Genomic DNA, 5548 nt, shown 5'->3' on the forward strand with positions numbered 1-5548 from the left:
AGTACTCCCCTGCTTCGCTGATCCCAGAATTCACTGCAGTCTCTGCTTCAGGCTTTCTGTTCTCCATCTCTCATGTAAATGAATGGTCATCTGTTCCCATCTCAGATGCAAATGAGACCTAGGGCAGTTGTTTCACTGTTGTCACCCTTCTCTGAAGGGTTTTAGGTGTGTCTCTCACTGCATCTTAGTCAGTTTCTGTTTAGGTAGAGGAGGGAGGGGAGAGGGATTCTTTGTGAATCAGACAGTCTGCATCCGGTGTCAGGGTTCCCCAAGAACATGGACCTGAAAGGTAACAATGGGGCCACGTGGAGCAGCAATCAGGGGGCTGGGGTGGGGCATGTGGGCCTTGTAGGGGGAAGTAGCCCCTTGTGTGGGGGCCGAACCCACAGTTGGAGGGGCTGAATCCCCTGTTGGCGGGGCCATAGTTCTTGTGTGGGGGCCGAACCCCGCTGAGGGGGCCGAACCCCTTGCGTGGGGGCCATCACCCTGTGGGAAGGCAGCAAAACATGAATTCATGAAACATGTATTTAGAGTTCACTTCATTATTATGATTAGAGACTTGCTTTAACACCGTAAGCTTATATCAATAAAATGTTGTCCAGCTGATCACTGTCTCTGTCTCACTCTCTCTCTCTCTTTATAGTGGTCTTTTGTTTTACTTATGGAGGAACATGGATTGGGGGGTATTTTACAGAGAGACTTTGGGATATTTTTATCAGGGATTTTTCAGTTTTCCAATAGGGAACACCAGAATTCCTGCTAGGGAGGCGAGTGGCAGGACCCTGCTTGCTCAGAGCTGGCACCTTGGACCCATGTGGCTAGGGCTGACCTCCTGCCCAAATGGGGCCAGGAGGACATGCTTTGACAGTTCAAACAGGCTACCACACCCAAAATATCTTCCAGGCGATAGCTGCCCAGATGCTGGGCAGGGGGCACACATGGCAGTAGTGCTGCACAGAGGCCAACCCTGCAACCACAGTCCATTGGCAGTTGGCCCAGAGGGGCAGATACCTCTACTGGCTGTGCAGCCTCCATCCAGGTCTGGCAGGTGTGCAGCAGGTCACAGCCAGGCAGCAGTCCCCACTGCCAGACTCCTGTAGTGGGTGAAGCAGGGAACTCTCAGGGCTGCTTCAGCAGTCCAGCTGGCACAAGGGGTAGTGTCCCTAGGTACCATATGACTGGCCCCCAGAAGCTCCTGAGAGGTAGAAGCCCTGAGCTGCTTGCTAGGGTGGTTTTTTTATACTGCTGAGGCCAGGACAGGGCAGCTTTTTATACAGGTGCTGGCCCCAGGTTCTAGCTCCCCTGGCTGCAAATCTGGGAGGAGCCAGGCAGGGTTATTTTGCCCCAAGTGGCACAATTTGCCCCACACCAAAGTGCACGTCCAAGTACGTGTGCTGAAGCAAAAAGCCTCGGCTCAAATGTGCACTGCTTCTATTTGAGCTGCTGCAAGCACACGTGTTTGCCTGTGTGGATGTGCCCTCTGTGGCCTACTCCATAACCAGTTTCACACCAACTTGATGGTCCCGCCGTTGAGCCCAATATCTTCAAGTTTTCTGCTCAGTACCTCACGGGATACCAGGTCAAAGGCTTTCTGAAAGTCAAGGTATATGATGTCAAGTGCTTTTTCTCTTGTCCAGGTGACAAGTCATCTGATCATAGAAAGAAATGAAGTTGGTCAGAAAAGACCTGCCTGCGAGGAAGCCATGCTGGCTGTCATTATCATGCCTGCTACAAGTTTGTCACAAATAGCTTCTTTGATGAATGTTTCTAGGATTTTCCCTGGAATAGCAGTTAAAGTAATTGGCCTGTAGTTTCCCAGGTCCTCATGCTTCCCTTTCTTGAAGATGGGCACAACACTGGCCCTCTTCCAGTCCTCTGGGATTTCTCCAGAGGCCCATTATTTTTGAAGGACCTTTGCCAGGGGCTCTGCGATTACTTCAGCCAACACTTGCAGCACTCTTGGGTGGAGTTCATCCAGTCCTGATTTATATACATCTAATTTCTTTAATTCATCCTACACCAGTCCTATGGAAATCGTGGGAACAGTATCAATCCCACCCTACTCGTTCTGTGCCCTACCTGGTGTGTTGTTGCCCTTGGCCTTGTGAAAGACTGAGGCAAAGTAGTCATTTAGGAGTTCCATTTTTTCCTGAGTGGTAGTGACCACGTATCCTGAGGCATTGAGCAGCGGCCCCACACTGCCATTAGTTTTCCTTTTACTCCCTGTGTAGCTAAAGGACTTCTTGGTGTCTTTGATTCTTGTAGCTAGTTGTTTTAGTTTGGTTTCTGCCTTAGCTTGCCTAATGTGGTTCCTACAAGTATGGGCCATTGTCAAGCTGTTCCATTGTTTGTATGCTTTTTTCTTTTTCTGTAGGAGGGTTGCAACTTCCCTGCATAGCTAAGAGGGGTTTTTTTGATCCTTTTGCTACTTTTTTCTCCGTAAGGGAATGGATTTTCTCTGAGTCTTAAGAATTGTGTCCTTATGGAATGACCATTCTTCTCATACTCCCTTTACCTGTGGTCCTTGGTCTATCAGGGCATTCTCTACTAGTGACCTGAGCTTATTAAAATTTGTGTTTTCGAAGTCTAAGACTTCGAGCTTGGTACCTGTTTTGTCAGCCTTGCGACAGACCGTGAACGTAATGATTTCATGGTCACTATCGCCTAGGCTGCCCTCTATGTTTAAGTTGGTCACCCTCTGGCTAGGACCAGGTCAAGAACTGCATTGCCTCTAGTTGGCCTGTGCACCTACTGCGTCAAAAAAAGCTCTTCAGTCCTGGTCAGGAAGGATTCTGATCAATCCAACTGGCTGAGCACTCCTCCCAGATGTCTGGGTAGTTGAAGTCACCCATGACAACTATGTCCCATACACGTGTGGTCTCCGTTAGTTCACAGATGAACTCTAAATCAAGGTCTTCCCCTCGGTTAGGTGGCCTGTAGTATGCATCTACAGTCAGGTCTCTCTTGCCACGCCTCTCCCATTGTTACTTGTTTAAACATTGTTTCAAAGGGTAGTTTGTGCCTGGTTGGAATTCTTGATACAGAATCTACCTGGTATGTGTGGGACCAACATCTCCTTGCCCCTTCCCTTCAGAACAGTAATCAAGGGGGAAAATAGCTACAGAGAAAGGCAGAGGAGAAAATATACGCACAATTTTAAATAAATAGAAAATAAGATCTATAGCTGACCAAGATTTCTGGCAAGGTTGGATGGCTAAGTTACTGCTAGGCCTTGTTACAATATAAAATATGAAACGTTCTATTCTGATAACAAATAAATTGATATACTAATAGGTAATAGGTATTAGCATATATTTATATATGTGATGGGAAGGAGAGGAAAACTAGCAGTCTGTAGTTTCCCAAAAAATTAGCAAGTTGAGTGGTTGCACAGACCCAGACTCAGTGCTGAGCATTACCTTTATTATCCAACCTGGTAACTATAAAACTAGGCACAAAGTAGTGAAGCTGTGAGTGTGCCACAAACATTAATGAATCACAGTAAGCATCTTGGTTACACTGCTGTATACCATCTGTATCCTAATCTCAGTGTGGTGTAAGATATGAGAAAGTAAGTATGAATAAGGCAGAAGAAAAAGGAATAGGGAGATCAGGAGAAATGAGAATAGGGGATCCCTACTTCCCCTCTATCTTTCAAGAAACCAGGAACTGCCAGTCACTGGGCTCCTGTTGCTGTATTTAGTCTGATGTGTGTTTTAAAGATTGAGGTGACCTCTACGCACTTGTCACCACTGGATATTGCAGGTTCAGGATTTTTCATTCCCATATATTAAACCAGCAAAGCTTCTGGTGGATCTAATTCACACAGTACAACTATGATTTGTAGGTGACCACTCATTATCATACTGCTCCTTGTAAAAACAGAGGTCCTTCCTTAAATCCAGCGAGGGGGTATTACAGGAACATGATGAGAAGCCAGCAGGCTATCCACTCCTGTTCCCCCAAAACCCTGTCCCCTCCAGCCCAGGTATCATCACAGCCATTTAAAGGAGGGAGAAGGACCTTGGCAACCAATGAGACTTATGAAGACTTTTGCATGGGTGCAGACCTAGGGCACAGCCAAAGGGCACCCTTACATGGTGACTGAAGGCATTTTCGTTTTCTTGTTATGGGTCTTTGGAATTCAGCATCATTTGTTGAGGGACAGAGGGAGGAATAGTTTGATACGTTTTAGACAGGAGGCAGGCAACAGTGGCTGGTTCTGCTTGGGGTTGCAGCAGGGCAGTAGGAGTATGCAGATGGGGCATGTGGTACTAAAAGGGCATAAAGTATCTGGACGTGAGTGGCATTTGGGAGGGGTGGTCATGATTGGTGGGTGGGTTTACTTGGAGGAGGGTTTGGACAGAGAGGAATCCTTGCCGGGAGCCTTTTTGATAGAGCAGAATATAAATATCATACATAAATAATTTTTTTTTCATCTCAAGTGCAGACAGGGAAGAGAGAGGATCATGTTCTTCACTGGTACCATCTACTCTTAGTAGGACAGGAAGGCTGTGAGCAGTGCATAAAAGGTACCAAGCACAAGGAAAGGAAAGGCAAACTACTGGAGCTGGGAGTCACACATTCACTTTCAAGTGTTGCCAAAAGGTTCACTGGAATCAAGGGACTAAATACATAAATGAAGGTTAAAGGTTACTTTGAGACATGATACACTTTTATCATCATCATATGAACTGGGCTATATGTTAGGGAACAGATGAAAATAAAGTTGCTTCTCTCAAGGTTTTGGTACAACCCTTGGCACTGTATCAAATACAGAAGCAGTGCAGTTCTCAGAAAAATCAGTGGACCACTTGAAAGAAAAAGTCTATTGATTGCACTGGATTGGCCACTGGCCAGAGGAGAAGGAAGGAAAAGTGAAGGCAAAGTTAACTTCCGAGTAGTTGCTCCAAGTTATACAAAGGCATCTCAGAACTGTTTACCTACGGGCAGGCTCAAATCAACATTTCTAGATGCAAGCACCGTTAAGACTATCAGTACACTATGAAAGCGCCTTTTGCCAAATCTCTGTGCATATTTGTAGTTATCTTAATATTATATTGATAGGGATTAAAGTTACCCTTGCTTACAGAGATTATCGAAGCTTGCCAGGGAACAGGTGTTAAGCCTGGATTAGTGAATAGAATTTATTTTTAGACTTTATTTTACAAGTAAGCAATTTAAAGCTATGGCTCTTTTCACATTTATCACAAAGTAAACTGAGAACTTCTTCTGAGAAGCGTTTCCCTTCATATTGCTTTTTGAACACAGTGCCATTTTATGTGGTGCTGTGGGCAGTTCATTTTTGTCAAGGTAACATCAAGAAGGTCTTTGCTATTAACTTTTTTGCTCGCTAAGTTTCTGCAAAGGAGGGAACCCTTGTATTTCTCACTGTAGATTTCCAATATTTAATATTAAAGAGGCAGGGAAATATAAAGTATTGTTGGTGCTCAAAAAAACCACTTTCAATAGTTTGTATCCTAACTTGTTAGACTGTCTCCTCAAGTTCTAAGTTTAGAAAAGTAATATCAAGACCACTGAGAGAATT

The sequence above is a fragment of the Crocodylus porosus genome, unplaced genomic scaffold, assembly GCF_001723895.1.
Source record: "Crocodylus porosus isolate Cpor-Errol unplaced genomic scaffold, CroPor_comp1, whole genome shotgun sequence".
NCBI lineage: Eukaryota > Metazoa > Chordata > Crocodylia > Crocodylidae > Crocodylus > Crocodylus porosus.